This window comes from Saccoglossus kowalevskii, chromosome 2 (genome assembly GCF_978046115.1).
Source record: "Saccoglossus kowalevskii chromosome 2, keSacKowa6.1, whole genome shotgun sequence".
NCBI lineage: Eukaryota > Metazoa > Hemichordata > Enteropneusta > Harrimaniidae > Saccoglossus > Saccoglossus kowalevskii.
The window spans coordinates 26,498,073-26,525,213 of record NC_140642.1 but is presented as its reverse complement, the minus strand read 5'-3'; the positions used below and the strand labels follow the sequence as shown (position 1 = coordinate 26,525,213).

The following is a 27,141-nucleotide window of genomic DNA, read 5'->3' as shown; positions in this document are numbered from 1 at the left end:
GCACTTTGAATTTTTTTCAAATTCAAAGAACAATTCAAACACAGATATTTTTTTTACCAGGTGTGACAGTGACATTATATTCTCTTTTCAAAACATCACCAGCAGTATCTTCTAATGAAGGCAATTTGGCATCTATCGATTGCCGTTTATAGCCTTTAAGCTTTTTTTGAAATTCTGAGTTACAATGAATGCATTTTAACTCGTCCATGATTATAAACTCTTAGCAACCAGGGAATTAAATTATCAATAGAAATTTTAAATGTAATTTGTGTACATGAAAAAGACATTACATATATTAAATTATCATTTATTGGCATACAATAACAACAAAATTAAGAAATACAATGTTTGTTGACCTACAAAAAAATCCATACGACACAACTTTGACGCCGATGCGCTTTTGTTCAATGAGTTGTCACGCAAAGCATGACACATTTGTAAACAAAAAGTCGTTTCGTTGCGTAAAACTAGCTTTCGTCAAGGTTCCAGTACTGTAGGTCCATTTTTCCGCTACAAGAAAGGTATTTATGCTCGCTAGATTGATCGATCTAAGTTTTGGCTGATTACAATCATGAGAACTGTGGGGACCGAATGATCAGCGGAAGAAGGCCAACCTACAGGACTGTACTCAGTGGGGACCGAATGATCAGCGGAAGAAGGCCAACCTACACACTGTACTCAGTGGGGACCGAATGATCAGCGGAAGAAGGCCAACCTACAGGACTGTACTCAGTGGGGACCGAATGATCAGCGGAAGAAGGCCAACCTACAGGACTGTACTCAGTGGGGACCGAATGATCAGCGGAAGAAGGCCAACCTACACACTGTACTCAGTGGGGACCGAATGATCAGTGGAAGAAGACCAACCTACAGGACTGTACTCAGTGGGGACCGAATGATCAGCGGAAGAAGGCCAACCTACAGGACTGTACTCAGTGGGGACCGAATGATCAGCGGAAGAAGGCCAACCTACAGGACTGTACTCAGTGGGGACCGAATGATCAGCGGAAGAAGACCAACCTACAGGACTGTACTCAGTGGGGACCGAATGATCAGCGGAAGAAGGCCAACCTACACACTGTACTCAGTGGGGACCGAATGATCAGCGGAAGAAGGCCAACCTACAGGACTGTACTCAGTGGGGACCGAATGATCAGCAGAATAAGGCCAACCTACATGCTGTACTCAGCGGGGACCGAATGATCAGCGGAAGAAGGCCAACCTACAGGACTGTACTCAATGGAGACCGAATGATCAGCGGAAGAAGGCCAACCTACAGGACTGTACTCAGTGGGGACCGAATGATCAGCGGAAGAAGGCCAACCTATAGGACTGTACTCAGTGGGGACCGAATGATCAGCGGAAGAAGACCAACCTACAGGACTGTACTCAGTGGGAACCAAATGATCAGCGGAAAAAGGCCAACCTACAGGACTGTACTCAGTAGGGACCGAATGATCAGCGGAAGAAGGCCAACCTACAGGACTGTACTCAGTGGAGATCGAATGATCAGCGGAAGAAGGCCAACCTACAGGACTGTACTCAGTGGGGACCGAATGATCAGCGGAAGAAGGCCAACCTACAGGACTGTACTCAGTGGGGACCGAATGATCAGCAGAAGAAGGCCAACCTACACACTGTACTCAGTGGGGACCGAATGATCAGCGGAAGAAGACCAACCTACAGGACTTACTCAGTGGGGACCGAATGATCAGCGGAAGAAGGCCAACCTACAGGACTGTACTCAGTGGGGACCGAATGATCAGCGGAAGAAGGCCAACCTACAGGACTGTACTCAGAGGGGACCGAATGATCAGCGGAAGAAGACCAACCTACAGGACTATACTCAGTGGGGACTGAATGATCAGCGGAAGAAGGCCAACCTACAGGACTGTACTCAGTGGGGACTGAATGATCAGCAGAAGAAGGCCAACCTACAGGATTGTACTCAGTGGGGACCAAATGATCAGCGGAAGAAGGCCAACCTACACGCTGTACTCAGCGGGGACCGAATGATCAGCGGAAGAAGACCAACCTACAGGACTGTACTCAGTGGGGACCGAATGATCAGCGGAAGAAGGCCAACCTACAGGACTGTACTCAGTGGGGACCGAATGATCAGCGGAAGAAGACCAACCTACAGGACTGTACTCAGTGGGGACCGAATGATCAGCGGAAGAAGGCCAACCTACAGGACTGTACTCAGTGGGGACCGAATGATCAGCGGAAGAAGGCCAACCTACAGGACTGTACTCAGTGGGGACCGAATGATCAGCAGAAGAAGGCCAACCTACACACTGTACTCAGTGGGGACCGAATGATCAGCGAAAGAAGACCAACCTACAGGACTGTACTCAGTGGGGACCGAATGATCAGCGGAAGAAGGCCAACCTACAGGACTGTACTCAGTGGGTACCGAATGATCAGCAGAAGAAGGCCAACCTACAGGACTGTACTCAGTGGGGACCGAATGATCAGCGGAAGAAGACCAACCTACAGAACTGTACTCAGTGGGGACCGAATGATCAGCGGAAGAAGGCCAACCTACAGGATTGTACTCAGTGGGGACTGAATGATCAGCAGAAGAAGGCCAACCTACAGGACTGTACTCAGTGGGGACCAAATGATCAGCGGAAGAAGGCCAACCTACACGCTGTACTCAGCGGGGACCGAATGATCAGCGGAAGAAGACCAACCTACAGGACTGTACTCAGTGGGGACCGAATGATCAGCGGAAGAAGGCCAACCTACAGGACTGTACTCAGTGGGGACCGAATGATCAGCGGAAGAAGGCCAACCTATAGGACTGTACTCAGTGGGGACCGAATGATCAGCAGAAGAAGACCAACCTACAGGACTGTACTCAGTGGGGACCGAATGATCAGCGGAAGAAGGCCAACCTACAGGACTGTACTCAGTGGGGACCGAATGATCAGCGGAAGAAGGCCAACCTACACACTGTACTCAGTGGGGGCCGAATGATCAGCGGAAGAAGACCAACCTACAGGACTGTACTCAGTGGGGACCGAATGATCAGCAGAAGAAGGCCAACCTACAGGACTGTACTCAGTGGGGACCGAATGATCAGCGGAAGAAGGCCAACCTACAGGACTGTACTCAGTGGGGACCGAATGATCAGCAGAAGAAGGCCAACCTACAGGACTGTACTCAGTGGGGATCGAATGATCAGCGGAAGAAGGCCAACCTACAGGACTGTACTCAGTGGGGACCGAATGATCAGCGGAAGAAGACCAACCTACAGGACTGTACTCAGTGGGGACCGAATGATCAGCGGAAGAAGGCCAACCTACAGGACTGTACTCAGTGGGGACCGAATGATCAGCGGAAGAAGACCAACCTACAGGACTGTACTCAAGGGGGACCGAATGATCAGCGGAAGAAGGCCAACCTACAGGACTGTACTCAGGGCTAACCTTCCTCCAATTCAATCTGCGACCGATTTCTAGCCGTTCCGGCCCTGGTTTGGACGTTCCGGCCCCAAAACAGTTTGGTCGATCCGGCCCTGGTATAAATTATATTTGATGATTTCTAATGTTAATATATTGAATGAACAACGAATGCTTGACTATCTTGTTTAACAACTTATTTTTCGTCTTTTGCAGGGAATTTTGATGGTTTCACACCGTGTTTGACAGATGTATGTTCATTTATTCGCCGCCTATGCACGTGAACGGCAGACATTAGAATACACGTCTAATACAATCTGTTTTAGTCAGGGTTCGAATGCACATTCATGGTTTGTCGCGTAATGAACGTCAATATATTAAATGTGTGACTATCTTATCCACAATTTGTTTTCAGCTTTTGTAGGACTTACCAGAGTTCATGGAAAGATTGCAGCCAATTTTAACACTTACGTTTTAGCACAATCCAAGGGTCGTACACACCTTCCGGTCGGGCGGTACAGCATCAAAGTACACACAATCATTGTAATGGAAATGAGGAGTGTAGCAAACAGCTCCAGAGACAATGTGTCAAAGTACCCACGAATATTTAAAGTGCAGGAAACCAATTTGCTAATCAACGTGATTAGTTTTCTGCAAACGCAATGTAGCATTAAATCTGCTGATTTCAATATATTTCATTTGTAACATTTGCTAGACATCATATAGAAAATCACTCTGGCACTAGGTCCCCATTACCAGTACATGCGGTGTATTTATTTATTATCAGTAGGACTGATATAATGCGACGTAACGTAACATGGGACGATTTATTCATTATCAGTGGGACTGATAAAATGCGACGTAACATGGGACGATTTATTTTATTATCAGTGGGACTGATATAATGCGACGTACCGTAACATGGGACGACAATGTTCATATTATTGACCACTTACGTACATGCGCGGTATCGTCAGTCAAGTACTCACTTGTTAACACCTTCTTTTAGCCGTGAATGTTTTTCTTTCAACAATGATCTGCCGCCAATCGACAGGCCATTGTTTGTAATTTAGCGTATAATCACGATTACTTTTTAGTACAAAAAGTCGAACATTTAACATGGCGACAAAGTGAGGCATCTTGCTACATTGTTACATTCCGATTTCTGCTCTTAATTTATTCACGCAATTCCCCATGGAAACACATTCAAACAACCACACAAATGCGGACCCTGTGAGAACTAAAATGTATTTCTCAACAACCAGAAGCACAACGTGCAAAGAAACAGTTTATTTGTTTATTTACTGAAAGACCAATAAAACTATTTTGTCTGCCTTCTACATTCTTTTCCTCTGTTGATTATCGTTCTTAATTCATTACTTGACAAACCACAAATGTGTATTCGAACCCTGGCTAAAACGGATCTAGGTGCACAGCGTCAATCACTCCGGCCATATGGTGCTTAGTACAAAGGTGGCGGCAAGTAAATGAAAAAAACATTTGTTGCATTGTGTAAAATATGGTGTGAAATCGTGAAAATGCCCTACAAAAGACGAAAAATGAGTTGTTAAACAAGATAGTCAAGCATTCGTTGTGCATTCAATATATTAAAATTGGATATGAACACGTATCGAATATAATTTATACCAGGGCCGGATCGACCAAACTGTTTTGGGGGCGGAACGTCCAAACCAGGGCCGGAACGTCTTTTTTTTACCAGGGCCGCAACAAACCAGGGCCGGATCGTCCTGATACCCTGCGACCTATGTTTTTAACTAAAACCGGAAGTACTTACAGACTGGTTATTTCCTGACTCCCGGCATGCAGAGCGCATAATATACGGATATACCATTTGGTATCCAAGGAGGATAGACCTACTATGAATGGTGCAACCGTGTTGTTTCTCAGACCGGAGATATAGCGCCATTTAACGGGGTTATGGTGAATGATAAATTGAAAACAAATCAATGTACTGAGTACAATTCGCATTGCGTGTGTACATGGAAACAAAACACAAGTTTGATAATATTCTGAGCAGAATTGTCAATGTTCAAGTTATAGTCGGCATGATTACTGTAATACTAGTCGAATGTAAACAAACTCATCAAAATAACGCGTACATCACGGTTACCATGACTACAAGACAATTTTCCTTTGTCGATTTTATTTAATTATCTCTATTATGATTTCCCATGACCGGTAGCTGCTCAACTTTTGACAAGTTCGGCAAAACAGTGAATTTATAAGACTGTGGTGGCGTTTCTTCGTACAATCGAATATTGATTATTTAGTTATTGAAAGTAATTTAGTGTTTTATTTAATGCAATAAGCAAAGTTGCCATGGTATTCAAACGAAAGCAACTACAAGTACGTTTCGGATTTCATCATGTCATTGAATGATTTAGATGGTATGTGTTTGACAGAAGCATCGTGAAGTCGTATTCTCTGGGCTAAGAGTAGACGAAATTGGTAAATATTTACTGAATTCACAAACTGTAATTGAAATGATATACATTAAACTTGGAGGGAATCAACCTCCTTGAGTAGAATGGTATACAATTAGGCTGGTTTATCAATCCTGGTAATATGCCAATAAATGAACAGGCACGCGCCCAATCACGGAAGGTCAATCAGAAAGGCCGTATCACATATCGGACCACTTATTTTAGCCGTCTCTCTACCTCCATCTAAAGTCGTAAATTTGGGTGGCGTGTACTGCCCTCTAGCATGTAATTAATTCTAATAAATGAAGCTTACATATTGTATTTTGCATTTCAGTAATTAAGTACTACTTATATATATTTAAAATTACGATAAATAACATTTCAGTTCAAAAACTCATTACTGTTATGAAAAATCTAAAATTGCGTTTGACAAGCTGATTTAGACATATCAAATTACCAATTTTAATTTATGACAATAAATAAGTTGGTAATAAGTTGCACAACACCCCTCCTGGACTTCGTGTATCTCCTACTGGTCTATCCCAATCTGATTAAAATCATCTCAAAAGATTAGCCAGGGGAAATGCCCGGAAAAAGTGGCTAGATACTCGGGTCATTTGCCTTTGAAGGCAAAAAATGTAAATCCCATAGGGAGAAGACAGTGGAATACTTACTCAAAGGTGTAGACAATTGTTATATAGCTTGTAAAAAGATGGTCATTAGAGTCAGATTCAAGTAAGAGATATATGAGCTAAAAACAAAAGAAGCTGACCATCTAATCTCTTTAATCTCAGGTTCATCTTCCAGTTTTCAAATAGTTTCTATAGAAACCATCTTTTTACGAGTGACATTATTTCATTTTACAGATGATGATTGCTCTACGTCTTTTGTGAATAATGGTTCATGTTTTGAAATGGTATTTCCACTTTGCATAAAAAAACACCATGAATATACTACATCACATCGACTAAGTTGTGATGCAGACCACTGTGAACGAGCTGAGCGGTGATTGGTCAAGATTTGTAAGACATGTGTTCATCTGCATAATATGAGATACATGCCACACGCACTGTGATCATACACACAGCAGCATCATTCATAGAGTTGGTTAGTATAAAACAAACTCACTGTATAACATTATTACCATTACTTTCCATATGCATAAACAGGAATCATGATACAAAATGAGGTACAATATTATTTAATGGTTGAACAAATAAAATACGGATACACAATAACAGTTTAATTTACAGGTCATAAATTATTAAAACTTTTCAATAAAATCTTATTTTTAAGTAATCTAGCACTTAGGTTTGTTACCATGACAACCAATCATGTTCTCTGCAGTAAAAACTATAAAGTAATTATATACATTCTTTCTTCGACAAACATATTCTAATCGTTGGTGTCAACAAAATAATAGCCCCACTTAAGATTAAAGCGCAACCAGCAAAAAAGAAAGATGCATTATAATTCCCTGTCATGTCGTAAAGCCAGCCTAAGGATAAAAATACAAAAAAGTAAAGTTATTACATCCTGCTTTTACTAAAAAATATCACAAATGAGTGTTACTTTTAGTTGTGTTTGCTCTAAGCCTATTTACTGACTCCCATTTAAGAGGGTCAAAGCAACCGACATGCGTTCAGTAACATGAGTGTTTTGGGATAACCTTGGTTATCAACCAGGTCCGATTAGACTGCAAGTGAACAATTACTTTCCATTATGTAGGAATAAAATCGTGTAATAGATGTTTGTGCCACAATGGATTTTATGGATGTTGTTAGTATTTGAACTACATTTCGGGGTGATATCTGTGACATTCAAAGACTGGAAGTGCCATCCGCGCTGAATTTGTTAGGAACAGGTTAGACATTACAGAGAGAAGAGGTAGATATCCTTATTTGGCGATAACCTACAATAATTTGTATTTACATGCAAGCACCTTTGTACTGCAAATTTTCTCCCTTAGATGTTTCTTTCAGATGTGTCTGTGTTCTTGGATTAGTTTGATATGACATACTTGATCTCATTTTTCATAAATGATTTTCACTTCAACTATATTCAATATTCAGTAATGATTTGCACTTCATCTGTATTCATTATGTCAGTAAATTATTTAGTTGCAAGAATTTGCTCTTGTTTTGAATTTGACATATATTCACAGCGTCAAATATGTGATAATAACACCAATAAACCACGACAAATAAAGGATCTGCTTTCAAGAAAGTGGGTGTGGTAAAACTTACAATTATATCTGTACTGTATCGGTGTCAATTAAAGCGTGTCATAGTTTTGTGGTATTGCACAGGTTAACTGCTTCCTGCCATATTAATAAATGCAAGTGTGTCACATTTTCATTTACTTATTCTGTCAGCAGTTGTGGCATGGAAGTTGCGTTTACACGTTACTTATATCTTATATGAACTCACCTGTAAATGGTGTTCCACACAGAAATCCGATGGACATGCCAAACCAATCCCATGCAATAGCCTTAGAATGGTTCGCTTCTCCGACAAAATCTCGAAGTGCAACAATCATAATAGGTTGGTATATACCAAACAAAAATCCATAAAAACAAATTAACACTGCTATTATAACATATAGTTTAGTAAACGGGATGCACAGGATGATGAAACCACTACCTCCAATCGTAATCCCTGTCAGTGTAAGGGAAGCTATATAACCATGGTCAACAAGCCAACCAGGAGCCAAACGTCCAACTATATTCCCACAGCCAAATAATGTCAACAAAAACGCTGAATTTGCTTTCGAAATGCCAATTGTCACTGCGTTGGAAACTACATACAAAATGGCAGTTATAGAGCCTACTCCTTCAAGAAATTGAGCAAAAACCAATAAAGAAAATGACGGTATTTCAATAAACAGCCCCATTCCCAAATAATTCAAAATGCGATGAGTTCGACTTGGGCTTGAGTTTGCAGTTCCGTTTTCGTCCCTTATTTCTTGATAGTCGTTTATCTTTCTATCTTGCGTCACTGTTTTTTCTTCATTAAAGTCGCTACATGTTATTTCGTTTCTATTGACAACATGAAGACGTAAGTCTTGGTTTTCACTGTTTTGGTAAACAATCAAAGCCAGTTCAGCTTCTCCATTGTCTAACTGTTTATCATGCATTTTTATTTCTTCTATTGGTCTTCTCGTTTTTAATGGTCTCAACAAAGCACCAAAGACTATTATCTGCGCATGGATTCCAGCTACGATAAACAACGCTCCTCTCCAGCCATATTGTTCAATAATATAATTGTACAATGGGGGAAGACACATTGTTCCAGCGGCAGAACCAACAAACGCAATTCCATTGGCGAAAGCATATCTCCTTTTGAAGTAAAGACTAATAGTAATTAACACAGTAATCACAGACACGCCGTATCCTATTCCTGAAAATGAAGGAAGAACATATTATCTTATAGGTATCAGACTAAACAATATATATTTATGCAATCATTGTCATTTCATTGTCTAAATCGTGCGATTGTAAAAATATGAAAAATGTTCACATCATATGCAAACTTCAATATTTTTTATTTTTATATTTATTTTTATGTTTATATTTTTTTTTAAAGTTCAATTTTTAGTCTTGATATACACGAAAGATATAACATGAGTAACTGTGTTCAAACATACCAACTATAATGCCGTAACTAAAGTAGAGAAACGTTAATGACGGCGAAAAGATGGATAAAACAATCCCAAATGTTGATAGAAATCCACCAATCATAACAGTCAATCTGGCACCAAGTTTTCTGTGTAGATAATCTGCTAAGAGACCTGGTAACGAAGTAATATTTAACATAAATTATTGTGTGTTGTCACAGAGCTCACACCTGAAGAAAAAAGATAGAAATTTGAGGTAATTCTTTTGCATGAATTAAACTAATATACATTAGATGCAAATGAATTCTTCTAAGGTCTCGTTGAGTGCAAGAACATTCCATTGTTTCATCTAAAAAAAAATAATGTATTGTCTGTTTGGTCATCATTCACATATTTGCCACCACAATAATACAAATGCCAACTATTGTTTAATTATGCATAGCACATGATTTCTTTTGTTGTATGCTACAGTTGCCCATCCTTAGTATCTTTATACCGAAAGAATGGAGTGGACGTTGTCTCATGAAACCTTAACAAAATGAGTTCAAATAATATTTTTTTACCTGAGCTGGTGTAAAGGGCGCCTGTGATGGACGCTATAATCGATGCCTGGGCAGCACCTTTTTGGAAATACTCGACATAAGACACAAGAAATATCCCACTGACATTAAAGCTTCCTGCGCATATAGACTGAACGCCTACACTAGCTAATAGTATTATCCAGCCATAACCACCATCTGGGGATTCTACATTGGTGTGTGCCATTTTATTTCCAATCCTGAAAAATTAAGAAAATAGAAGATTTGAAATTGCTGATATATATCTACTATCAAGCTTTATCATTGTACTTTATGAAAACTCTCCTCGCCATATGAATATTGGCATAATATTGTATTCAAACCAAATAGTAGTTTTGCATAACAGAAAACAATAGTCAATCGCACCTAATGAAAAAGTTATACATAACGTTTTTCATTTTTTTCTGTAAATGCTATCAGGACAGTATATACACAGATTCGGAAATCAAAGACATACGAGAACACGTGTGGATTGGCTTTGTAACATTATTATTGCATGAAAAAGGGAATATGTTGTCCATGTTGTCCTCTCTTCAAGGTCATTGAAATTTTCCAAATGGTTCTACAATATGAAACGCTAACATTTAGTTAGCGATAGTTTGTTATGTAATCAAACCATATACAGCCATTGCAATAATGTGAGGAAACGATGCATTATAATAACGACGTGCGAAACAACTGAACATTAAGTGAGCATCGTTAGTGGTAAACAGTCAAATATATTGGTTCACAATTGTATACAAGAATTTCTGCCGCATAATCAGTTACAAACAAAACACTTGTTACATTTTCAGGAAATATATGTATTTTCGATATACTGAAAAAGTTACCGACGGGGACTGAATAAGTACTTGTAATAGTTTGATTAGATATTTGAGTATTTGCTTTGAACTTTGCTATAATGAAAACGCGAGTTTGCATGCACGTTAGATTTACATTTACGTCCAGGTAATTTGATAGTATGAATTTAAAGCATGTTTTTTTAAATGAAAAAAAGTACATTTCCTCATCGGACGACCCCTCTCCTGGTAAATCTATTTTGATTGGATTAAACATTGTTACTTAAAGTTGCTGAGTTTCGTATATTTTGTTTTATGCTAATTGTAGGAGTGTTTGCATGGCATTTTTTGTATGCTAATTGTATGATTATTTTGTCAACCCTTTTAACTTACGGTTTATAATCCATTGTAATCCTCCGTATATTTGGTCAAGAGGCTGACTCTTACTTATTGTGTAGTAGCTCAACTCTAACTTATTATCATGTAGTGGTGCGCCTTTGCGTTCTAAATCCAATACCTGGGTGGGTACTCAATAAAACGAAGGACCGTGAATGAAGGAAGGACGGAAGTACCGGACTCACGGACTTAAACCTATACAGATATAAAATCATATCAAATATCAGTTATATTTCTAAGTTAAACCAATAGAGGAAATGATCTAATAATATAATTACAGCTACATTATACGATTGAAGGTTGAAGTTGATTAGATGAAAACGTTTTTACTTATTTGCAACCATAACAATACAATGACAACTGCAAAGGCAACGTGGACAGAATTCTTTCATATACCATATCTTCCACTCCATTTCATTCAAGCAAGGCAAAACAGCTATTTGACCGAAGACTGGTCGAGTAACTTAAATATGTCAAAAAACAATTCTCTCCACATACCTGTTATACTTTTAAGAGGAGAGAATCGTGTGAAAATGAGAGGAACACATGAAGCTAACAATATGCAGTATTAATAATCCCCACTGTGTTCACGTGATGTTTAGGACGTCATTTAAAGATCTTTAAATTTATAATTGCAAATTGTTCGTTCTTAAAGGTATTTTCACTTTAATTCCTTATTCTAAGACGACATCATTTTCTACTTTATTTGGGCTCAATGAGTATGGGTTGCTGGAATTAATGCATCAAGTGCATTTAATATTAAGATGGTGATAAGTTAGCTTAAATTTTATCAGTACACTGTGTTCTCGGTTGTTCACAATAGTTAAATAAGATGCCATTTTATTTTTGATTTCAGACCTAAATTATTACCATGCTTAATTTAATATTGTACTCATTGAACGATGAAATTGAGAAAATGGTATGTTTTTATTTGATCCACTGTTTTATTATTGAACGTGTGTTATTGTGATATATCAGAGTTGAGTTGCAGATTAACAGAAGTAGGTTCTCGTATTTGTCTTGTTTACTTACAACAATATATATTGATGATGAGATTGTTAGTGTAAAATAGTTGTAATGTTACTGTCATTGTTGACTAAATCCGTGGAAAACAAGATTATGCAACACATCAATGTCGAAATCAAAGAGAAGAAGATATAGTTACTAGTACATCAGATTATTAAGTAGACTGATGATAATGGTATCGTGAAAATAACAAACACAACCATAGATCATTAATTAAAGGGCGGCAGTCGTCGCGCCACGTCCTGTTCGATATGGGACTCATAGCGACGTATACAACGCGTGTAAAATACATTGTTTATTTACCTGAAATTCGAATATGCGCTGCACGACGACCACGGCGCTTTAAACGAATGAAAGCTCATGAATGAATCCAATAAAACTACAAGCAAGTGGTTCATCCATGATGCTACTGATACCAACAGAGCTGTGTAAACCATTATAATCACAGTGGATGAATCAAAAGTACATTACCCTCTTTATGACTGTCCTAAAACATGTAACCCTTGCGCCGGAAAAAGAGTGACCTTTCCCATGTCCCCTCCCCACTAGTAATTAAGGAGCAATCCCTTAAATGTTGGCGAATGATCAATAAATTGTCGTTTTAAATGTCAGTATTTTATTTGTGTAACAATTTCTGAAATGGGTAGGTCATTGCGATGGCATAACAATCCTAAAAAAAAGTTTCAATATTATTACCAAAAATTAAGTGGAAGATTATCCACATGGTTATTAATACTAGTATGTCGAGGAGAATTCGCAATGAAAACAACAGAGCTCAATTTCTGTTCGTATTATTCCAACGTCTCTGTGTATTTGTTGTGCTTGGTACAAAGGGGTTTCCCACTGCCCAAACACTTTCCTGTTGTATTATCCTCCTACTTGACCAATCTTTATACGAAAGCATTATTGAAGATGAACGGACAGTTACAGCGGGGGTGATACAGTTCAAACTGGCTATGGCCATAACATTTTTATATCAGTTATATAAAATTTGCCAGAAAATGCATTGTTCAACAACGTTATTCGTATCGTATCTGTTTAAGTCCTTTGGGCCTTCTGTATTTCGCACTCCTTCGTTGTAGTGAGTACCACTGGGGCAATGGTAGTATCTAGTGGGACGACACGCGTTCAAATATGCACACGCCATCAAGTCATATTTATATAAATGTCAGCTTCTCCCCCAGCAGAGTTGTATTGATTCCATTTTCTTTTAAATATAGTTTCCAGAACGAAACACAAATAGCACATCTACCAGCAAATAAAATGTTGGTTCTATACTCTCCTTCCCCCCATACATCGTGAAATGTTCACGTGGTCTGGCCCGGCAACTGATTATTCCTTGCCCAGATTCCTGGTTCATGAAACCTGTTGACCAGCAGAGCCGTTTGCCGGCCTTGAAATTTACACTGACGGTGAATGCGCATGTGCATCCTGTTGACAGCAATTAAAAAAATAAGTATGAACAAATACCTTGCGTCCTTGTGCTTGAATGACAGACGTATCACAGGGTTAAATATGAAGGTTATTAAATTTCCAAACTAATATTACAATCAGTCATCAATCTTATTCAACAATCAACACACAACCAAATGACTACCAATGCCGGAATTCACTCAGCTGAAATGTAAACAATAAGTCAATCTGATTATTGTATGGCATGATTATGGTAAGCCACGTGGGTCTAAAGTCCAAAAATAATATACCATAGCGGCGTTCACGTTTGGGATCTCGGCACGTGCCCAGACTCGGGGCCGAGTCAACACATGTCGAAACGTGTGTTTTGCTCAAAAAATATTATATTACGTTCAGTCGTTATTTTATTATAATTAATCACCATTATATTATGTACATTGGCTATGTTATCATTAAACACTATTGTATTATGTACACTGGCTATGGTATTATGATTAAACACTATTATATTATGTACAATGGCTATGTTATTATGATCAAACACTATTATATTATGTACATTTGCTATGTTATCATTAAATACTATTATATTATGTACACTGGCTATGCTATTATGATTAAGCACTATTATATTATGTACAATGGCTATGTTATTATGATCAAACACTATTATATTATGTACATTTGCTATGTTATCATTAAATACTATTATATTATGTACACTGGCTATGCTATTATGATTAAGCACTATTATATTATGTACATTGGCTATGTTATTATGATTAAACACTATTATATTATGTACAATGGCTATGTTATTATGATCAAACACTATTATATTATGTACATTTGCTATGTTATCATTAAATACTATTATATTATGTACACTGGCTATGCTATTATGATTAAGCACTATTATATTATGTACATTGGCTATGTTATTATGATTAAACACTATTATATTATGTACATTTGCTATGTTATCATTAAACACTATTATATTATGTACACTGGCTATGCTATTATGATTAAGCACTATTATATTATGTACATTGGCTATGTTATTATGATTAAACACTATTATATTATGTACATTTGCTATGTTATCATTAAACACTATTATATTATGTACATTGGCTATGCTATTATGATTAAGCACTATTATATTATGTACATTGGCTATGTTATTATGATTAAACACTATTATATTATGTACATTTGCTATGTTATCATTAAATACTATTATATTATGTACACTGGCTATGCTATTATGATTAAGCACTATTATATTATGTACATTGGCTATGTTATTATGATTAAGCACTATTATATTATGTACATTTGCTATGTTATCATTAAACACTATTATATTATGTACACTGGCTATGTTATTATGATTAAGCACTATTATATTATGTACATTGGCTATGTTATTATGATTAAACACTATTATATTATGTACATTTGCTATGTTATCATTAAATACTATTATATTATGTACACTGGCTATGCTATTATGATTAAGCACTATTATATTATGTACATTGGCTATGTTATTATGATTAAGCACTATTATATTATGTACATTGGCTATGTTATTATGATTAAACACTATTATATTATGTACATTTGCTATGTTATCATTAAACACTATTATATTATGTACACTGGCTATGGTATTATGATTAAACACTATTATATTATATACAATGGCTATGTTATTATGATCAAACACTATTATATTATGTACATTTGCTATGTTATCATTAAATACTATTATATTATGTACACTGGCTATGGTATTATGATTAAGCACTATTATATTATGTACACTGGCTATGGTATTATAATTAAATACTATTATATTATGTACATTTGCTATGTTATTATGATTAAACACTATTATATTATGTACATTTGCTATGTTCTCATTAAACACTATTATATTATGTACACCGGCTATGGTATTATGATTAAACACTATTATATTATGTGCATTGGCTATGTTATTATGATCAAACACTATTATATTATGTACATTTGCTATGTTATCATTAAACACTATTGTGTTATGTACACTGGCTATGTTATTATGATCAAACACTATTATATTATGTACATTTGCTATGTTATCATTCAATACTATTATATTATGTACACTGGCTATGTTATTATGATTAAGCACTATTATATTATGTACATTGGCTATGTTATTATGATTAAGCACTATTATATTATGTACATTCGCTATGTTATTATGATTAAACACTATTATATTATGTACATTTGCTATGTTATCCTTAAACACTATTATATTATGTACAATGGCTATGTTATTATGATCAAACATTATTATATTATGTACATTTGCTATGTTATCATTAAATACCATTATATTATGTACACTGGCTATGGTATTATGATTAAGCACTACTATATTATGTACATTGGCTATGTTATTATGATTAAACACTATTATATTATGTACATTTGCTATGTTATGATTAAACACTATTATATTTTGTACATTTGCTATGGTATTATGATTAAGCACTATTATATTATGTACATAGGCTATGTTATTATGATTAAACACTTATATCATGTACATTGGCTATGTTATTATGATTAAACACTATTATATTATGTACATTTGCTATGTTATTATGATTAAGCACTATTATATTATGTACATTGGCTATGTTATTATCATTAAACACTATTGTATTATGTATATTTGCTATGTTATTATGATTAAACACTTTTATATTATGTACATTGGCTATGTTATTATCATTAAACACCTTTATATTATGTACATTTGCTATGTTATTATGATTAAACACTATTATATTATGTACACTGGCTATGCTATGATTAAACACCATTATATTATGTACATTGGCTATGTTATTATGATTAAACACTATTATATTATGTACATTTGCTATGTTATGATTAAACACCATTATATTATGTACATTGGCTATGTTATTATGATTAAACACTATTATATTATGTACATTTGCTATGTTAGTATTAAACACTATTATATAATGTACATTGGCTATGTTATTATGATTAAACACCATTATATTAATGTACATTGGCTATGTTATTATGATTAAACACCATTATATTATGTACACTGGCTATGTTATTATGATTAAACACTATTATATTATGTAAATTTGCTAAGTTATGATTAAACACCATTATATTATGTACATTGGCTATGTTATTATGATTAAACACTATTATATTATGTACATTTGCTATGTTATGATTAAACACTATTATATTATGTAAATTGGCTATGTTATTATGATTAAACACTATTATACTATATACATTAGCTATGTTATTATGATTAAACACTATTATATTATGTAAATTTGCTATGTTATGATTAAACACTATTATATTACGGACATTGGCTATGTTATTATGATTAAACACCATTATATTAATGTACATTGGCTATGTTATTATGATTAAACACTATTATATTATGTACATTTGCTATGTTATGATTAAACACTATTACATTATGTACATTAGCTATGTTATTATGATTAAACACTATTATATTATGTACATTGGCTATGTTATTATGATTAAACACTATTATATTATGTACATTGGCTATGTTATTATGATTAAAAACTATTATATTATGTACATTTGCTGTGTTATGATTAAACACTATTATATTATGCACATTGGCTATGTTATGATTAAACACTATTATATTATGTACACTGGCTATGTTATTATGATTAAATACTATTATATTGTGTACATTGTCTTTGTTATTATGATTAAACACTATTCTGTTATGTACATTGGCTATGTTATTATGATTAAACACTATTATATTATGTACATTGGCTATGTTATTATGATTAAACACTATTATATTATGTACATTGGCTATGTTATTATGATTAAACACTATTATATTATGTACATTGGCTATGTTATTATGATCAAACACTATTATAATATATTCAGTCGTTATATTATTATAATTAAACACCATTATTTTATGTACATTCGCTATGCCAAACAATTTCAAGCATAATTCTGGATTAATCATTTTATGGCTCAGAACTAGATTGCCGAATTAAAAATAGTGCCTTCATAGCTTTATTTTTAAGCATTGACTGGTTGAGTTTGAATTTGCCATTTGAACTGAAAATAATTAATTCCCAGATAACAATACAATACTATTACTCAAAGTTTTACTTTCATGGTATTTTTCATAAACTTAATTTCAAAAGCATCAACCTGACGAAGAACTTATTTTTGCAACAACATCCGGCGCCACCCTGTGCGCAGCTATACGCTACATTGCGTTCCAGTTCGCATCACATGTAGAACACTGAAACGAGCTGCACACGGAGCTGCACACTGCTTGAGTATAGATTTGTGTCAACACCATTCTCCTTCAACAAATACACTTGTACTGTTGTTGTAAGAAACGGCTACAGTCCTTAGCATAACAAACAGAATGGTGTTTTATTCCAAAGCTTATCGTTCACAAGTATTGCACTGACGTTTGTCTTACGTTAATTATTTAGTTATCTGCGCGTGCACCGATCTTACAAGATTACGTCATGCTCATAAATATAAGGTTAAAGGTCACGACATCCCTCCTCTCTCTGGATAATATCTATAACGGTATTCAATGTTCACAATGAAACGAAAAATGTCACATGTGCACAGTATTCATGGCACCGAATAACGAGAATTGAAAAATACACAACAGTTTTGAAAATACTAAACACAATTAAACACTATAAATCACATAAAACATAAGTGAGGGGAGCAATGTCCCTCTACTCTAATGCCATTTGTTGCTGGTATTATTATGACCAGTTTTTTTGTCAAGTGTCATATGGCATATATATTTATAACTAATCTACTCAGTCACATAATCTTGAAGATACTGTGACATAAATTGTAAGTTAAAAGTACAGAGCCCTGGCTGTGTGAATGAAAAGCGCACATGTTTGGATACTTTGTAACAACCCATTGCACATGTTTATTTTTAAGACTGCTGATACAGTCACTGGATTGTGTTGTCAGCAGAAATTGAGATACATACATCCTGTCTCTCCCTGTGGCATAATGGTATAGCTCAGACAGTGACATGGGGATTGCTGTGGGGATTGTGAAATACCTTGGAATGTGCTGAACCCAGTGTTGTTGGCAATGAAAATAGATATGACATCATTGACCCGAGTCTCCTACTTTAAATTGGTAGAGCTTGGATTAAGAGTGGTTTATTCCACTACCAAAATTGGCATCCTCTGTACACTGATTTGTCGGCTATTTCGAGATAACCAATCATTTCGTTATATACATTTTATTATTTGCATGGCCATAAATTAGCTCGGGTATTTAAGTTGAGACATAAGGGAAAATCTTTAGTCAGGAAGGTGACCTGACTTGATCCTGTAACATCTTGTGATGCTGATTCCTGACTCCAGTGAGCTGTACCCTATACAGGGGTACATATGCAGACGTGCTGTGCAGTAATCCCTGCTGATCAACAGGAACCACTGAAGCTCACTGCCTGAACTACTCCCGTTGTACCAGTGCTACCAGTAGCAGCAGATAGCAGTGCAGTTGCCGATACTCCCTGGACACAGAGCACGAGTTTAAATTGTAGTGCAGCTGCTTCGCCAGTGTGCCAGATATGAAGGAACGCAACATTGCACATTGCTGTCCAATGGAGAGTGGAGTGTTCCCTGCAGCATCGATCAAGTCTCTAATTTATTTTATTTTATTTTACAGTGTATCCCCCTCCTTGCTGGTTCCAGTGACCAGCATCCCTGTTATTTGTTTATTAAAGTACAGGAAACCGTATATATTGTGTTGTGTTGATTTGTTATAATCATTACTGGTATATTTCTTTCTCTGCACAGTCTCAGTTGTGGTGATATACATTCACCAAACGATCCCCACCCCGTGACAGCGGACGAGCTGAGAGGGAGGATACTTATTAGATAAGCACGCTACCAAAGACAAAGACTATTAGACCGGTATTAAAGACAAACTCCCCGATCCTGAATACGGTGTAGCCCCATAAGGCCCCCCCCCGCATTTAACGTCACATTGGTGGCAGCGGTGGGATACAACTGGTGCAGAGGAGGTGAACCAGAGAAAGCAGATCAAGGCGACTCCTGTTACAGATCAAGAAATGGCAGAGAAAGATTCAAGTAGAAAGTATCCAGACTGAACCAGTAGCAGATCCAGAAATGGCAAAGCCGATTCCAGTAGAGAGTATCCAGATTGAACCAGTAGCTGATGCAGAGCAAAGAAATGATCAGCAAATTTTTGTTGATACATTAAGAGAAATACAGTTTGCACAGGCAGCAGCTGGTGATACTGCAGAGCTTAAAGATCCAGTGGAGACTGAAAAAGAGGGGGTTGTGCAGTCAGAGGGTAAAGCAGAGGAGCTGCCACCACAGGTGACACCAACCTCTGCCTATGGGACCCAAAAAATGAGTAAAGCTGAGCTGTTGACTGACAGTAGATTTACATCTGAAAAGCGGAGTAAGCCAGCAGTGGCAGGGAAAACAGATATACCATGGAGGCTGGATACAGCCACACCACGGTACCGATCAGCATTGAGAGGGAGACCAGCTGACAGAGCAGATGACTTATGGCTTGGGTACCCCCGGGCACAATCAACTGGCAGATGGCTGACAAACCCCACCTCAGATTTATTTGAGGAGGTAAAAGAGAATCCAGAGCTGGTAGTTAGACTAAAGTTGTACAGAGAAAAAGCACTGAAAGGAGAGGAGGCTTTCCATCAGAGGGGCATGTATCCTGTGACAAAGCCTAGCATAATTCCAGAAAAATTTAAAGGTGAAACGCCATGGAGATATTACAAAGACTATTTTGAGCAATGTGCAATTGTAAATAATTGGTATATGGTACACAAGTCCAGGTATTTAGCAGTGAGTTTGTCCAGTTTGGCGCACAAAGTGCTGACCCAAGAAACAGATGGTGGAGAAATACCATACCATGAGTTAGTTGCAAGATTGGACAAGAGATTTTGTCCCGGTGGGCAAGCAGATACCCATGCGGCAGAACTACAGTTTAGGCAGTGCAAGAAAGATGAAAGTTTGCAAGAATTGGGTGAAGCTATACGTGATTTAACAGAGATGACCTACACAGGTATGGACCCTGCTTCCCAAGAAAGGCTGGGCAGGCAGTATTTCAAAAATGCAATCCCTGAGAAAGGAATAAGAGACGGTATATTTAGAGCAAATCCAAAAACATTTGACCAGGCAATACAGGCTGCATTGGAGACTGAGTCACACGTGATGTCAGAGAAACAAAGACTGGCTGAGCAGTACCCCAAATTTAGCAGAGTGCTGAAATTTTGATTGTGACTCGAAGGTGATGGAGCTGAATGAAGGAATGAAAGAAATGGGGGTAGGACAATTTCAACCAAGCCTGATAGCAGAACAGCCATGCAGTGGGGGACCAGAAAGACCAGAAAGGTGGAGCCTGATAGGAATTGAGTGTTACAGATGTGGTGGACGGAGGCATATAAAGAGAAACTGTACCACCCCACCAAGCAGATACACTGGAAATGCATCAAAACTAACCCCAGGGACCAGGGCTGGCTCGGAAATGCAGACAGGCCCAGGCAACCCCAACAAGCAGTAAAAATGGTACAGAGAAGGAGGGGCAGGGTACACAGCAAGGGGAAAAGAAACTAGAGAAACCAGATACAGAGACCCCCCAAAAAGGAAAGTAGACCCCTCCCTACTGTACATGACTATACTAGGGCGACAGGCGGGATATTTGCGGCAGACAAGGGAGGTGGATTGCAAAGATATTGTTAATAGATACTGGGGCATCAGAAACACTGCTGTCAAGAAAACAATATCAACGTATACATGTGGTGCAGAGACCTGCATTGGAAGTAGAAAAGATGCTAAAAGCCAGTATTATTGAACCAAGTTGTAGTTCCTAGACCTTAAACGATATTATTATGTACGGCAGAGATGTATATGAGAAGTTAGAGCGTTTGGAAAAAGTATTGGACAGATTGCTGGTAGCCGGGTTAAGACTCAAGCCAAAGAAATGTGACCTGTGCAGAACCAGTGTAATGTATTCGGGTCATATACATGTAGTGTCAAAAGATGGTGTAGCGACGGATCCAGAGAAAGCGAGAGAACCATAAAGGAGTGGCCAACGCCAAAAAGTGTGAAGAATGTAAGAAGTTTCTTGGGGATGGCGTCCTACTACTGCCGGTATGTACAAGGATTTGCCAAAATAGCAGTACCTTTGCATAGATTACCGGAGAAAAATGAAGTGTTTAATTGGGATACAGAATGTGAGATTGCTTTCCAGGTATTAAAGGAGTGTCTGATGTCCGCCCCGGTACTAGCGTATCCACAGGAAACAGGAGAATATGTGCTGGATACAGACGCAAGTGAAACAGGTATTGGTGCTGTCTTATCACAGGTCCAGGATGAAAAGGAAAGGGTGATAAGGTATGGCAGCAGGTCGCTGAGTAAAGCGGAAAGGAATTATTGCGTCACAAGGAAAGAATTACTGGTATTGGTGAATTTCGTGAGATACTACAGGCAGTACTTGTACGGTAGGAAATTCACCATCAGGACTGATCATGCAGCTCTAAGGTGGTTGTTGAGTTTTAAGTGTCCAGGAGGAAAACTCGCCAGGTGGATCGAAGTCCTTGGGGAATCCGAGTATAAGGTTATAGGCCAGGGAAAATCCACGGGAAAACTGACGGGTTATAAGGAGACCATGGGGGAAATGTGGTTGGCAGGGGGAACATAGCGCTGTGATTTCCAGGGCCGGAGAGTATAGCAGTTCATTGCAGGATACTCCCACTTGCATGAGGGACACAGAAAAGGTGAATATGGGAAAAGGAATAGTGGACACCAGGATGGTGGAAACGGAAATAGAGACCCAGGTATGGACTGTCAGAATTCAACCTAAGGTGAGCAGTGATCAGATAAAGGAAGCCCAGACGGCTGATGCGGAAATAGGTCCAGTAAAGAGGGCGAAGGAATCAGACCAAAATGGAAAGAGATGTCACGGTTGGCGCCCGCCGTGAGAGTTAATTGGGGAAGCTGGAAGCAACTCGGAATAAAGAAAGGTCGAGAGTATGCGACGGTTGTGATGAAGACATTAGGAGAGATCGGATGAAAGTGAAAATTATGAACCAGTCAAAGTGCATTTTTGTGGAATCAGATGAGGAAGACATGAAATAGAACTGAACTATAAACTGTGAGTGAATAACCCTGTATGGGAAATTTGCACTGCCGTGAAAAATGTATTTACCTTTATTTGGGTGGCATATATATATTTCCATTTGGATTTAGTGTAACTGGAAATTTAAAAGTAGAAAACCCGCACTTGTGCGTGAAGAATAAACTACTCCATATTTAATTATTTTTTACGTATTCATGAAAACTAGTTTTTATTTTATTTGTGGCCAGAAAGATCTCAAACCACATTCCTACTGCTGGGCTGCAGACCAGCATTGGGAGTTTTGGGAGAGAGGTTAAATTGACAAACAAAATGGCAGTCAAAAGTCAACTTGAGCTGTGACTTGTGTCCTTGATTTTGTGTACTATTTCAATTGAGAGGATAGACTTCAGATACTAATTATCACCCCAAAGTATAACCAATTTCAATTTTCCAAGATAATTTATGTCTGTGAAAAAATGCTATGAAATCAACCCCGGTGTGTTGAACTCAGGGGGGAATAATGTGACATAAATTGTAAGTTAAAAGTACAGAGCCCTGGCTGTGTGAATGAAAAGCGCACATGTTTGTATAATTTGCAACAACCCATTGCACATGTTTATTTTTAAGACTGCTGATACAGTCACTGGATTGTGTTGTCAGCAGAAATTGAGATACATACATCCTGTCTCTCCCTGTGGCATAATGGTATAGCTCAGACAGTGACATGGGGATTGTGAAATACCTTGGAATGTGCTGAACCCAGTGTTGTTGGCAATGAAAATAGATATGACATCATTGACCCGAGTCTCCTACTTTAAATTGGTAGAGCTTGGATTAAGAGTGGTTTATTCCACTACCAAAATTGGCATCCTCTGTACACTGATTTGTCGGCTATTTCGAGATAACCAATCATTTCGTTATATACATTTTATTATTTGCATGGCCATAAATTAGCTAGGGTATTTAAGTTGAGACATAAGGGAAAATCTTTAGTCAGGAAGGTGACCTGACTTGATCCTGTAACATCTTGTGATGCTGATTCCTGACTCCAGTGAGCTGTACCCTATACAGGGGTACATATGCAGACGTGCTGTGCAGTAATCCCTGCTGATCAACAGGAACCACTGAAGCTCACTGCCTGAACTACTCCCGTTGTACCAGTGCTACCAGTAGCAGCAGATAGCAGTGCAGTTGCCGATACTCCCTGGACACAGAGCACGAGTTTAAATTGTAGTGCAGCTGCTTCGCCAGTGTGCCAGATATGAAGGAACGCAACATTGCACATTGCTGTCCAATGGAGAGTGGAGTGTTCCCTGCAGCATCGATCAAGTCTCTAATTTATTTTATTTTACAGTGTATCCCCCTCCTTGCTGGTTCCAGTGACCAGCATCCCTGTTATTTGTTTATTAAAGTACAGGAAACCGTATATATTGTGTTGTGTTGATTTGTTATAATCGTTACTGGTATATTTCTTTCTCTGCAGTCTCAGTTGTGGTGATATACATTCACCAAACGATCCCCACCCCGTGACAGCGGACGAGCTGAGAGGGAGGAGACTTATTAGATAAGCACGCTACCAAAGACAAAGACTATTAGACCGGTATTAAAGACAAACTCCCCGATCCTGAATACGGTGTAGCCCCATAAAGGCCCCCCGCATTTAACGTCACAATACTGTGGCTGCTGTCTCTCTCGAGTGGATCTATGTAGAGGTGTCTGCTGACCGAGGATGGTTATTTGGATTGTCAACCAACATGTCCTCATTCTGGAATGTTTCAATCTCAGGATTATCTAATTCCTCTTGTTCCTCATTGGACGGAATCACACTACTATCACTTTGGATCTTCTTGAAGAACGAACTATTTCTAGTAATTTGATGATAGGTAGTCATACTGCCTTTCTGAACCTTGACTTGATACGGTTCAGGCTTAAAAGGAGTTGACATTTTGTCCTTTTCCCGTTGTCTGATGAGTACATGATCACCAACTTGTAAATTAGATGGTTTGGCATGATTTCGTTTGTCAGCATACTGTTTCATGGACAATTTCTTGGCATCATCTGTAGCTCTTGAAAATGCTTATAGGTAGCGTTGTCTTCATTTGCCTATTATTCAAGGCCTGTGATGGTGAAACACCTGTTGTACTATGGGGTGTTGCACGATATTGTCGCAAGAAGCGAAACAGTTCTTGACGCCAGCTCTTGCCTTCTTGCTTGGCTGTGCGTGTGGCCTTCTCTAATGTTCTCATTAACCTTTCCGCCTCCCCATTGGCTCTAGGTCAAAGTGGAGTTACTCTTCTATGTTGGAAACCTGCATAGTTAGAGAATTTCTCAAACTTTACACTGTTAAATGGCGGGCCATTGTCCGATCGCAGTATATCAGGCATTCCTTGTCTAGCAAATCTCGCATCTAGATGTGGTATAACAGCATCAGCTGAAGTGGACCTCAATAATTCTACCTTTGGATATCTGCTGTAGTCGTCTATGACTACTAATAGGTAGTCACCACCAAATTGATAGCCTTCTGTTGTAATTTCTTAGGAATTATAATTCTGTTGCCATGAAGAATTAATCTATTAGTTGTGGATAATTCTTCCTTTACATTCTTGTAAAGAGCATCAAGGTTATACCACTTTTGTGACATTATGACATCTGACACATTTTGTAGCACTTTGTCTTCACTGGTAGCCTCTTGAACTTCTTGTAAAGTCATGGCTGGAGGCAGAGCATTTTCAGTCACAAAATTGACATATGCAACAATGCGCGATTTGTGATTCTTTGAATGCTGTTTTGTTTTGTCAGGATGACGACTCATGTAGTCGGCAGAATTGATTTTACCAGGACGGTATACTACGCTGATCTTGTATGGTTGTAACCAGTTGCGGATCCAGCAAAATGTATTGGGGGGGGGGGGTCCAAGCTACGCTTAAGATATACGGACCGTAAATCGCAGAGAAGCTATGCGTAATCCAGATGATATGAATCGTCATGCGTTTGGGGGGGCATGGCCCCCCTGCCCCCTCCCCCCTCTGGATCCGCCAATGGTTGTAACCGCAGACTCAGTCGCTCAATCCTATTCGTCAATTTTGCATTTGGCTTATTGAAAATTCCCTCCAGCGGCTTGTGATCTGTGACAACAATAAACTCAGACCCAAACAAGTATAGATGAAAATGTTCACAGCCCCATATTATGGCGAGGGCTTCCCGTTCTGTCTGGCTATAACGGGACTCAGCAGCTGTGAGGGCACGGCTTGCATAGGCTATAACATTACTCTGTCCATTAGCCGTTATCTGCACTAAAATTGCACCAAGACCTGTTGGACTGACATCGACTATTAACTCGGTCTGAAAATCGGGATTGAAATACTTCCTTACGCTATGACTAGACATCCTACTCTTCAGATCATCAAAGGATTTCTGTTCCTCTTTTCCCCATTTCCATTTCACGTCATTATGCGGAGTGGTGCAGTAATTGTTGCAAAATCGGGTATGAAACGTGCAATATACTGTGCCATACCTAGTAGACTACGTACCTCTGTTGTACTCTGTGGTGCACTTGCATTCAATATTGCGGTCACCTTCTTCTCATCTGCGACTACCCCTGCACCCGAAAATACATGACCGTAGAATTGGATGGATGATCGGCTATACTCACATTTCTCAGGGTTGGCTGTAATATTGTATTTCCTCTTTGAAATACCGCTCTCAGCATTTCATCATGTTCTTTCTGTGTTTTGCCAAACAAACGTTCGTCTTACGTACATTATTTTGTTATCTGATCTTACAACATTACGTCATGCTAATAAATATAAGGTTAAAGGTCACGTCATTACAACACTGAACATAATATGTCAATATACTGTCAAAACACACAAAATACGTAACAAAATCAAACAAAACGATGCCGTCACATGGCAAAGCCAGCGACTCTCAGATTATTTAGGTTGACGAACTACGCAATCGCAGATTGAATTTCAAAGCGCGTAGCTGAGCGCTGGCGTACGCACGAAAAATAGCAACATTAGACTATTTTGATTGTGAAATTAGTCCTTTCACACATACTTTGATAATAAGTTTTGACATTGTTAGTCAGTGTTTGTTTGTTTTACATTGAAACAAATATTTAGTTAGAGCATATATAATTGTCTTATCTCTTGATTGCATTATATAATCAAATGTTTCTCTTTTGTTTTTGTTTCTGAAGTCTTGGTTGATAAATCCTATGGCATTGTACAAAATG

General features: G+C 38.0%; 1 protein-coding gene across 1 annotated transcript in view; it reads right to left on the bottom strand.

The window, feature by feature from the left end:
* LOC100369224 (exocyst complex component 5-like) overlaps positions 1-3,461 on the bottom strand; it is a 74,917-nt gene extending 71,456 nt beyond the window's left edge. The window contains exon 1 of the mRNA XM_085493731.1: positions 3,435-3,461. The gene's annotated coding sequence lies outside the window, so the exon portion shown is untranslated. The remainder of the gene's footprint in view (positions 1-3,434) is intronic.
* Positions 3,462-27,141: the final 23,680 nt, after the last annotated feature.